The sequence below is a fragment of the Tamandua tetradactyla genome, chromosome 5 (genome assembly GCF_023851605.1).
Source record: "Tamandua tetradactyla isolate mTamTet1 chromosome 5, mTamTet1.pri, whole genome shotgun sequence".
Lineage (NCBI taxonomy): Eukaryota > Metazoa > Chordata > Mammalia > Pilosa > Myrmecophagidae > Tamandua > Tamandua tetradactyla.
The window spans coordinates 23,821,336-23,833,648 of record NC_135331.1 but is presented as its reverse complement, the minus strand read 5'-3'; the positions used below and the strand labels follow the sequence as shown (position 1 = coordinate 23,833,648).

Here is a 12,313-nt window from a genome sequence, read left to right as displayed (position 1 = left end):
CAAGTCTGGAGCTGACATCAATTTGTCCTTTAAACTTTGAAAGGCAATTGTATATGCTGGTGTCCATTCCAAAGTGTCTTTTTCCTATCCCTTCAGGGCCAAATATATGGGTTTGGCTATTAATCCAAAATTGGTTATCTACAGTCAATGGTAGCTGGCCACACCCAAGAACCCTTTGAGTTCTTTTTTGGTCTTTGTCATGGCTACTCATCAAAGAACCTCTTTTCTACTAAGTAGAAGAGGTTGTTGTCCTTGTAGACAGAGAAAGCTCAAATCTTAGGTATTTGTAATGGGTCTGTGCAATCTCAGCCCTCTCCTCAGATAATTTATATGCTTTCTTGACTGGGTTGTTAGCATTGTTATGGTATTAGTGTCTGGGGATTCTGAAGTTTTGCTGGCTATAAGAATATCATCTACATATTGAAGAAAATGTTTCTTATGGAGATTACTACCTGGAGACCTCTGGACAAGGCTTGTCCAAATAGAATAAGGATATTTTTTAAACCTTGAGGAAATATAGCCCCAGAATATTTCTGTGTTAGATTCCTCACACTTGAAGGGGAAAAGTTTTTGAGAATCTTTATCTAATGGGATGCAATAGAAGACATCTAAAACAGAAAACCAAGTGTATGCCTCAGAAATATTGATGAAGAGAGCATATAGAGTAAACCCTAGTTGGATATATATCTCTATTATTTGATTTATAGCTATCAAACCTTGGTCAAGTTTGTAATCTTAAATCCATGGTGGGCTAGTTTGAAAGGATTTATGTATCCTAAAAAAGCTGTGTTTTAATCTTAATCAATCTTGTGGGAACAATTGTTTCTTCTAATCCTTATTCAGCACCATAGGTTTGAAATTTGATTAGATTATCTCCATGGAGATGTGACTCACCCAATTCTGGGTATTAGCTTTTGAATAGAAGGATATATGACTCCACCCATTTCAGGTGGATCTTGGGTAGTTTACTGGAATCGTTTAAAAGGGGAAATGCTTTGGAGATAGTTCCTTTTAAAAGATACAAGAAAGCCACCACAGAGCTGAGCAGAGCCATGGCAGAGCCATGAGGCTGAGAGCCCATGGTGCCAGAGATCTTTGGAGATGAAGAAGGAATATGTCTGCAGGGCAGCTTCCTGAAACAGAAAACCTGGAGAGAAAGCTAACAGACATCACAGTGTTTGCCATGTGCCTTTCCAGTTAAGAGAGAAACCCTAATTCAGCCTTTCTTAAGTAAAGGTAACTTCTTGTTGGTGTCTTTATTTGGAAATTTTATAGACTTGCTTCAATTGGGACATTTTCATAGTCTTAGAATTGTGACTTGCAACTTAATAAAAGCCATTTAAAAGCTGTTCTGGGGCAGGCCACTGTGGCTCCATTCGGTCCTGGTGTCTGCCCATGTGGGAAAAAAGGGGTGTTCAGTTTCTGGCATATTGCATTCCAGAAGTTAGCAAACTAGAACACTTGGTTTTAGCACTGAGAAAATAATGGTGTCGAAGTCTGATTGAGAGAGTCTCATTAGAATCCATTCTAGAATTCTGTTAATTAATGGTAATGAAATAATGTACTCTCTGACTTCTCATATAAGTGGATATTGTTTTAAATGTGGTGGAATGATGTCCAGCCACAATCTTACATGACTTCCTGAACATCTTTGGCTGACCCTAGGGGACCCCTTTAGCCCATACTCTCAATATGAATTTGTTGCTTGATGTTTTGGGTACACTGATTCTTTCTGGGCAAACTATTAGGCTTAAAATTGCTGCTTGCAAAGTACAGGTATGGATTGCTAGACTCTGTAACTTCATCTCATCAGGTAAGAAAGAGATATTTGCTTGTAAAGAAATTTGTAAGCCAATTGATCTTCTCTAATTTGCCACAACTTTGGGCACAATCTGCTATTAGCAGCTCTAGACATGCCCAAAACAGTGATGGATTCCTTTGAAGTACAATTAAGTTTAGGATTTAAAATTGAATAAGTTGCTCCCATATCCACTGGGAAAGTAACTAGTTTCATACCCACTTGAAGTGAGATTTGATGTTCCAAGTGGGTGATCAGCATAGATTATTTCTTTACTGGTGGAAAATACCCCGGGGACTCATTGTTCCAGGTCATTATCTTTATCTCTTGTCAGCTATGGGCATTAGGTTGGTGGTATACATTTTGTTTCCTTTCATGTTAAGCTGCATCGTTCCTTATTTCAGGAGACACATGGCTTTCTCTGGGTCCACTGGAGTCTTGCATTTCACAGACTTTGGCTGCTTCACAGTCTTACTCAGGACTTCCCCTAAGAGATTAGCATTGAGGTTAGCTAGGTAAGTATATTGCTGCTTTTTTAAAATTTTTTTAAACTTTTTTATTAATTAAAAAAATTAACAAACAAAACATTAAGAAATCATTCCATTCTACATATAAAATCGGTAATTCTTAATATCATCACATAGTTGCATATTCATCATTTCTTAGAACATTTGCATCAATTTAGAAAAAGAAATAAAAAAGACAACAGAAAAAGAAATAAAACGATAACAGAGAAAAAAATATTATACATACCATACCCCTTACCCCTCACTTTCATTTACCACTAGCATTTCAAACTAAATTTATTTTAACATTTGTTCCCCCATTATTTATTTTTATTCCATATGTTCTACTCTTCTGCTGATATAGTAGCTAAAAGGAGCATCAGACACAAGGTTTTCACATTCGCAGAGTCTCATTGTGAAAGCTATATCATTGCTCAATCATCATAAAGAAACATGGCTACTGGAACACAACTCTACATTTTCAGGCAGTTCCCTCCAGCCTCTCCACTACATCTTGAACAACAAGGTGATATCTACTTAATGCGTAAGAATAACCTCCAGGATAACCTCTCGACTCTGTTTGGAATCTCTCAGCCATTGACACTTTGTCTCATTTTACTCTTCCTCCTTTTGGTCAAGTAGGTTCTCTCAATCCCTTGATGTTAATTCTCAGCTCATTCTAGGGTTTTTCTCAGTCCCTTGATGCTGAGTCTCAGCTCATTCCATGATCCCCATCCCACGTTGCCAGGACCACACCCCTGGGAGTCATGTCCCATGCAGAGAGGGGGAGGGTGGTGAGACTGCTCATTGTTTTGGCTGGAGAGAGAGGCCACATCTGAGCAACAAAAGAGGCTCTCCTGGAGGTGACTCTTAGGCCTAAATTTTAAGTAGACTTGACCTATCCTTTGTGGGGTTAAGTTTCTTATGAACAACCCCCAAGCCTGGGGGCTCAGCCTATAGCTTTGGTTGTCCACACTGCTTGTGAGAATATCAAAAATTCAACTTGGGGAAGTTGAATTTCTCCCCACTCTCACCATTCCCCAAAGGGGGCTTGCAAATATTTTCCAGTCACTGATCAAATCACTCTGGGATTCATCAGGGCATCACTCTGGACAAACCAACAAAATCTCATGTGCTACCTGAGATTCCAAGTACTTATGACATTCAATCAAACTATCTACATGAGTTATTTTAGGAAATGCTCTAGTCAAAATATAAATTTTGTAACAAATAAACATTTTTTTGCTTTAGTCTCACACATAAGGTGACATTTTAAAGTATTAATTATCATCTATTTTCAACACCCTGCAATAATGACATTCCTTTGTTCTTCCTCAGGCAAAAACATTTCTTAAATTTGTACATTGTACATTTCACTATTATTATACACTCTAGGCATTCCTAGATTATACCATCTCGATTTTTACCATCTATCTTTCTTTCTGATTTCATTTATGTCCCCAGTCCTCCTCCCTCTAGCATTCTCACATGCAGGTTCATTCAGTGTTTTAACATAATTACATTACTGTTAGATAGTATTGTGCTGTCCATATCTGAGATTTTATATTCAGTCCTGTTGCACAATCTGTATCCCTTCAGCTCCAATCACCCAATATCTCACCCTATTTCTATCTCCTGACGGCCTCTGTTACCAAGGAAATATTCTAAGTTTATTCACTAACGTCAGTTCATGTCAGTGAGACCATACAGCATTTGTCCTTTTGTTTCTGGCTAATCACACTCAGCATAATGTCCTTAAGGTCCATTCATGTTGTTACATACTTCATAACTTTATTCTGTCTTACAGGTGCATAATATTCCATCTTATGTAAATGTCACAGTTTGTTTAGTCAACTGTCTGTTGATGGACATTTTGGCTGTTTCCATCCCTTGGTAATTGTTAATAATGCTGCTATAAACATGTAAATGTCCATTTGTGTCCTTGGCCTCGTGACATTTGAGTAGAGACAGCATATACATGGGTCCTGTTTTTTAAACCATTCTGCCAGACTATGTCTTTTGATTGGAGAGTTTAATCCATTAACATTCAGTGTTATTACCGTATGGGTAGTACTTTCTTCTACTATTTTGCCTTCTGGATTTTATATGTCATATCTAATTTTCCTTCCTTTTACCTTTACTCATAGTCTTCCTTTCTACACTCTTCTCCACACCTCTCTCTTCTGTCTTCGTATCTGTCACTAGTGTTCCCTTTAGTATTTCTTGCAGAGCTGGTCTCTTGGTCACAAATTCTCTCAGTGATTTTTTGTCTGAAAATGTTTTCATTTCTCCCTCATTTTTGAAGGACAATTTTGCTGGATATAGAATTCTTGGTTGGCAGTTTTTCTCTTTTAATAATTTAAATATATTATCCCACTGTCTTCTCGCCTCCATGGTTTCTGCTGAGAGATCTGCGCATAGTCTTATTGGGCTTCCCTTGTATGTGATGGATTGTTTTTCTCCTGCTGCTTTCAAGATCCTCTCTTTCTCTTTGACCTTGGACATTCTGATTATTAAATGTCTTGGAGTATGTCTATTTGGATCTGTTCTCTTTGGGGTACACTGCACTTCTTGGATCTGTAATTTTAAGTCTTTCATAAGAGTTGGGAAATTTTCAGTGATAATTTCCTCCATTAGTTTTTCTCCTCCTTTTCCCTTCTCTTCTCCTTCTGGGACACCCACAACACATATATTCGTGTGCTTCATATTATCTTTCAATTCCCTGAGTCCCTGCTCATATTTTTCCTTTTTTTTCCTATAGTTTCTGTTTCTTGTTGGATTTCAGATGTTCTGTCCTCCGGTTCATTAATCCTATGTTCTGCTTCTCGAAATCTACCATTGTAGGTTTCCATTGTCTTTTTTTCATCTCTTCTACTGTGTCTTTCATTCCCATAAGTTCTGTGATTTGTTTTTTCAGACTTTCAGTTTCTTCTTTTTGTTCCTTCCTTGCCTTTTTTATATCCTCCCTCAATTCATTGATTTCGTTTTTGATGAGGTTTTCCATCTCTGTTCGTATATTCTGAATTAGTTGTTTCAGCTCCTGTATGTCATTTGAATTGTTGGTTTGTTCCTTTGACTGGGTCATATCTTCAATTTCCTTAGTGTGATTTGTTATTTTTTGCTGGCATCTAGGCATTTAATTACCTTAATTAGTTTATTCTGGAGATTGCTTTCACTTCTTTTATCTAGGGTTTTCTTGTTGGATGAATTTGTTGTCTATCTGTTCTTTGACATTCTGTTCAGCTTTATCTGAACCTTTAGCTTAAGTTTTGTTTAACAGAGGAGAATTTTTCAGTTCTTGTTTTCTTGTTTCTTGCCCTGCTTGTGTGGTACCTTTCCCATACACACACTTAGGAGGGTCTGCTTAGATATTATAGACCCCGGCCAGATTTTCCCAGACCAAACTGGCCTCCTATCAGGAGGAAAGAGTCACCTGCATCGGTTTTCCCTGAGCGTGAGACCCAGAAGGTTGAAAGACTTTCCTGTGAATTCTCTGGACTCTGTTTTTCTTATCCTGCCCAGTATGTGGCGCTTGTCTGACTGCAGGTCCCACCAACATAAGATGATGCGGTACCTTTAACTTTGGCTGGGGGGTTGTTGGAGACAGAGGAGAGGTTGTAGGCTGGTTTTAATGGCTTCAAATTACCAAGCACTGGTGTCTGAATTCCTTGATGGAGGGATTCCACCTGGGTGGGCCTTCACCCCTCCCCTGGGGAAGGCACAGGCTCCAGATAAGCCCCCAAAAGAGCTCACTTCTGCCTCTGCCTGGGACAGTTGCAGCCTGAAAAGTCCTGCTGCTGTATCCAGAGGCAGTCAAGCCTTTGTAGATATACAGCCACAAAAACCTGTTTCCTTCTTCCCCCCCCCCTTTTTTCCAGCTTTTGCAATTTCCCAGAAATCTTGAGGGCAAAAAACTCTGGCAAATAAAGGACTAATTTATATTGTGTTTATTTATTTAGTTTTTAGGGTTTATTAGTAAACATACATTAAGCCCTGGATACCCTCTTAGAAATCCTGAGGGGATTTCCTTTTGATCTTGGATGACTTCTTGTACTTTACTCAAGTTATTTTGTTTAAGCACCAGCTTACAGAGGCCCATTATAAAGCAAGCTTTATAATGATCCAATTTTGTCTTGGTGGCTTGTTCATTTGTACTCTAATGGGTGTCAACTTGTGGAATGGATAGGTTTTCCAGGGATGTGTACTGCATTTCTTAGGTTATTATTGCTTAAAGAATTATTGTGCTGTTTAAAACTGTCATGTACTCCAGAAAAAAACATGTTCTTTTAACCCTCATTCAGTCTTGTGGGGGAAGATGTGTTAAATTAATCCTGATCCAATATTGTAGGGTGGGACCTCCTGGTTTGGTTGTATCCTTGAAGAGGTGACACATCCAATCACAGGTGGTAAATTTCGATTAGAGTGAGATGTGACTTCACCCATTCACTGTGGGTCTTAATTTCCTTACTGGAATCTTTAAGAAAACTCACAGAAAGGGGAAGAGTTCAGAACTGATGCAGACACAAACATTTGAAGATCCATGGAGTGTCAACACAGATGCTTGCATAGCTAATACAGAGATAAAACATCTGGAGATGGAGAAGGAGCTGAGAGAGCCATTTGAACCAAGAAGTCTGTAGGAAAGAAACTTCCAACCCCAGGAGATGTTAAGCTAAGAGAAGAAACCCAGTTTTTCTCTTAGTAGCTAAGTGAGGATCCACAGATACTTAGAGAGGAAGCTGCTGCACACAAAGACAGGAAGCACCAGAAGCAGGAACAAGGACCAACAGATGCCAGCCACATGCCTTCCCATGTGATAGACACTGATCTTTCTTAAGACTTAAGATACATTTTTCCAGATGTCTTAGTTTGGACATTTTAAAGGCCTTAGAGCTATAAACTTGCAAATTAATAAATCCCCTTTATAAAAGCCAATCCATTTCTGGTATATGGCATTCCAGCAGCATTAGCAAACTGGACAGATTTTGGTACCAGAGAAGTGGGATGCTGTGGTTTGCAAATACTAAAAATGTTGGAATGACTTTTTACATGGATAAAAAGAAGGTTCAGGAAGAATTGTGATATGAGTGATAGAGAAGGCCTATATTATTTTGAAGAGACTGTTAGAAATACAGACTCTAAAGATACTTCTGATGAGGCCTTAGCTAGAAATTATAACCGTGTCATGCAAACTGGAAGAAAGGTGACCCTTGGTTTAAAGTGGCACAGAATTTGGCAAATTTGAGCACTGGTATTGGAAGATAGGCAGCATTTGAAGGCCATAACCTGGGATACTTAGCTGAGGAAATTTTCAAACAAAATGTGGAAAATGCAGCCTTGTTGCTCCTTGGAGCTTATAAGAAAACATCACAGGAAAAGGATAAGTTGAGAACTGCACCCTTGGGTACAAAGAAACCAGAAATTGATGGCATTTAAAATTCTGGGCTTCCAGAAAGCAAGACCCCATAAATAGAGCCCAACATGTGAATTTAAGCAAACATTAAACAAATAAGACATGTCATGAAAATCCTGGCTTGGAGATGGAGCTATCCAGAAAGGATTTGGGAAAAGTCTTATAGCTTGATTGCTTTGATTCCTGTATGCTACATGCTAAATCAGAAATATTTTTGTGAGATATGTATTAAACAGAACCACTGCTAGACTAGTCTAAGAGAACAGAATGAAGGAAAAATTACTTCAAAGGCTGAATCATGGAAGCTAAGTTATACAGCCAGGAAATCTTGGATTAGGAGAGTAGATCCACCCAATTACATGAAAGGGTGCGTCTGCTCTTAAGGCAGAGGGCAAGCTTTCTGCCTCAATGTTCAGGAACAGTTTTGGTGCTGCAGGCTTCACTCACTCAGAGTGGAGCCCATTCCTTGGATATTGGGGAGGGCCTGTGTGCCATCCATTGCTTTGATGGGGTTAAGAATGTGCCCTTAGAGGGAAGATAACCCAAGTGCTGCCCTGATGTTTGGAGAACATAGAGCTGAGAATAAGGTGGTCTCCTCAATGTTCTCCAAGATTGCAACCCTCACCCCAGCATTTGGAGAGAGTAGGACCACTGAAAAAACCCTTGGAAAAGGGGGGACTGCTGTTCTATCAAGGTTGATAATGACGCTCAGACTTTGAAATCAAGTGCCATTTGTCTTGCAGGTTTTCAGAGCTGTTTGAATTCTGTGAACCCACTTTTTCTTTAGATTTCTCCTTATGGCAATGGGAATGTTTATCCTATGACTGTTCCTCCTTTGTATATTAGAAGGAGAAAACATGTTGCTAAGTTTAACAGCTCAACAGCCAGAGGAGAATTTTTCCTTAGAACAGACCATTCCTGTAACTGACTTTGATGAAATTTTGTACTGTTTCTGACTTTTGTTTTGCATCTTTACTATTGCTGAAATAGTTTAAGGCATTTGTGATATTGTGATGGAGTGGATGTGTTTTTTATATGGAAACAATATGACTTTCAGGGTTTCAGAGGGTAGAATGTGGTGCTTTGAAACTGTTATGTGTCCAAGAAGGGACATCTTCTTTTCATTCTAATCAAATATTTGGGGGACAGCCATGTTCTTTTAATCCTGTTCCAACATTGTAGGTTGAGACCTCTTGATTAGGTTGTTCCATGGAGTTGGGGCACACCTAATTGTGGGTGTGAACTTTTGATAAGGTTGTTTCTGTGGAGATGTGAACATCCACCTGTGGATGTGGCCTTTTTATTAGACAGAGATGTGACTCCAGCCCTTCATAGTGGGACTTAATTTGCCTACTAGAGTTTAGGAGATCTCATAGGGAGAGAAATTGCACAGAACTGACACAGACACAAACATTTGGAGATACTTGGAAGGCCAATATAGAAGCTTGTAGTCCCAAGACAAATGCTTGTATAACCAATACTGAGATCAGATATCTAGAGATGCAGAAGGATCTGAGAGAGCTATTTGAACAAAAGCCAAGAGGAAAGAAACTTCCAGCCCTGGGAGGTGCTAAGCTAAGAGATGAAAACCCATTTTGCCTTGGAGTAGCTAAGTGAGGATCCAGATGCTTAGAGAGGAAGCTACTGAAAACAGAACCAGGAATAAGGACCAGATGCTAGCCACATGTGTTTTGATTTGGCAGATATCAGCCTTTCTTAGGAGTCAGGATACATTTCTCTGGATGCCTTTGTTTGAACATGTTAAAGGCCTCAGAACTGGAAATGTGTAAGAATAAATCCCTTTATAAAAGTCAGTCCATTTCTGTCGTATTACATTCTGGCAACATTAGCACACTGAAACTGTTATCATGATCAAGAGCCTCTTCAATTACAATTCTTTCTTCTGAGTTCAATAGCTCATCTACTTTTGATTGAATATTGGTCCAATTTGAATTATGCATTGTAAGAACTGAATCAAATATGCTTTCCATTTTTCTGGGCTCTGCTTAATAGCTGGGAACTGAGATTTCTCATAGCATAGATCTGAGGTGGAAAAAGGGATATGTATGTATATGTATTTCCTAGGTGTGCTCTGGCAATCTTTTCCAGATAGCACTTGTCTGAGAAGGAACTGTCACTGTCCTTGACTTCCAAAGGTAGAGCCACATTACCTAAAAGTCATATCACTCTGGATAGGAGGTGTGAAGGCCATTGCATGAGAGCTGAAAAGCTTCCTGTGTTCATTCTTGGTCATCTGGCAAGAAAGCAGAGGGGGATGAGCAGGTGGGAGAACCAAACCTCAGATAGCAGCAGGAAGGAGAGGGGAGCACAGGAGCTGTGGGCATCCGCAAAGGGGCTTTAGCTGCCACTCCCTTAGTCAGCAGCCCTGGGCACTCCACAACCTAATGTCCAGAAGTTTCAGCCACCAATATCCCAGCCCAGAAATCTATAGCCCCAGTCAAGAGCTCAGGGCACTCTCTGGCTTGAGGCCTAAGTATACCAGTCACTATCCTTTCACCCTGGAGTTCAGAAGCCTCACCCAGCATTTTCTTCACTTGGGGGCTGTGAGTCTCAGCCAGCCCTTTCTTTTCCTATGGCTGGGTCCTCCTGTGTATCCTCTGGAGACAAAAGTTAAGGGGTTCTTAAGAAAAATCTCAATTTTTCTGGTAAAATTCCATCCCCAAACATTCTCACAGCAACATTTCATCCTGAGATAGAGCCATAAAACACTGCAAATAAGAAATTTAAATTCCATTTATTTATTCTCTTACAAATTCATTCAGCTACAAAACAACATTATACTTTACTGATCATTGACTTGGCTGTTTGTTGGCCATCCCCCAATTCATACTGAGCCTAAATTATTTCACATATTCATGCCACGCTTTTCTTTCTCATGAGCTCACACCCATATTGCTCCCAATGCTTTGAATGCAATTTTAAAGATCATCCTGCTTAGTTTACTTAGATTTCTCACACATGTTCTTTGTCAATTTTAGTAAATCTTCAGACAATATTTTGAGACAAGACACAACAAAAACCTAAAACCAAAACAAAAATCTAGGCAAAAAGTCTCAGTGACATTTCCTTATGCCAGGGGCTGCTCCTTTTTCCCAAACTAATCAAATTTCCAAGTGCAGTATCCTGCTTACAGCTTTGGCAGGAAGTTATATGCTATGAAATGCCCACAAAGGACCCCCATCCATATACATTAAATTTGTAGTCACACACCAGACCTCTGTCCTCTGCAGTCAGCTGCCATCAGGATGTTATAAACTCAGGGAAAGAAATTCTCTCATCTAGTTCTCAGAGAAAGAATTTGTCTGATGACCTTAGAGCCAAGAACTGTGAATATCTTACTTGGGGATCCTGGAATCAATCCAGCAGCAAGACATTCAAATTTTAGGTCCCATGTTGTTGGATAAATTGACGATAACCCCCCAAAATCTGCATTCATCCCTTGGTGCAGTTAATACACAGACATACCAAATGGATTGTGGGGGGAAAGAGGGTTTATTTATATGAGTGGAAGTACAGAGGGAAATTCTTAACTTATCTCCCTCTAGTGATTTTTCACATGGCTTTTATACATGTCAAAGACAAAGAAAGTTAATAGTTTGGAGTAACATGCAACAGGGGTCTAAAGAACTTCATAAGTTCCTTATATTAATTATTTACTACATCATTTACAATTATATCCTCAAAGATATATTTTGGATGGTATCTCCAAGTCTGGAGTGATAGATGAGAAAACTCAAACAACAGTGAGTTATGTACACCTTAATTGGTGTCTATTCTTCCTGGGTATATGTTCTACATATTGCTTCTCTGTAAGACTCAATCCTAAGTAAATAGCTTGCTTACAGTTTTAAGGTTATATTCAAAATGCTAACACTACAGATTTAATTCATTAATTGGTAAGAATAATGTTGGCATACTGCCCAAAACTTCCAAATTAAATTTCATTTGCTTCTTAATTTTTTTTGTGTTATACATTGAGATGGCTATTTATGAAAGAGTTGAACTTTCAAAAAATTATTAAAAAGTACACCTTTAAATTGCAAACTCTTTGGTGATATCATACAAATAGAAAATTTTTTTACAGAGTAATTTTTAAATCTTTCTACAGGGTAATTTGGCTGCCTGTTTAGAAGACACCTTTCATTGAGCTATGACTGAGAGTATTCAATTTTTGACACAACAGCTAACATTGTATTTACTAGAGCTTAGTATTCCCGTGTGCCTTCCTGAGAATTATCTGTATCAAGAATGGTAAATAGGTGTTTTGTCGAGTGTGAACTTCACTTGATTGGTATTGACTATACCAAGAGGGGAAACTCAAGGTAAAAAATGATTTCCTTATAGAAGAAGGAATGTTGTGAATTGATCTCCTCCTAAATGTTAATCTAATGCCTAACCTGGCACAAGCTGGAGGAATAAGGAGATGGCATAGTGAAGGTGGGTGAGATGGTTAGCAGCTGTTCCCTAAAGCATAACACCAACTAATCCCTTAGGTGTTTTGTTTATAGCATAATCACCCCAAGAGATTTCCATTATGGTTCTCTAATATGTTACCTTAATCACTTATGGATCAGT

The 12,313-nt window shown here is 38.9% G+C and overlaps 1 long non-coding RNA gene across 1 annotated transcript in view; it reads right to left on the bottom strand.

Annotated features, from left to right (window-relative positions):
* Positions 1-1,590: 1,590 nt before the first annotated feature.
* The window catches only part of LOC143683789 (uncharacterized), a 94,161-nt gene continuing 83,438 nt past the window's right edge, over positions 1,591-12,313 (bottom strand). Inside the window, exon 4 of the long non-coding RNA XR_013175654.1 lies at positions 1,591-2,285. This is a non-coding gene — a long non-coding RNA (uncharacterized LOC143683789). The remainder of the gene's footprint in view (positions 2,286-12,313) is intronic.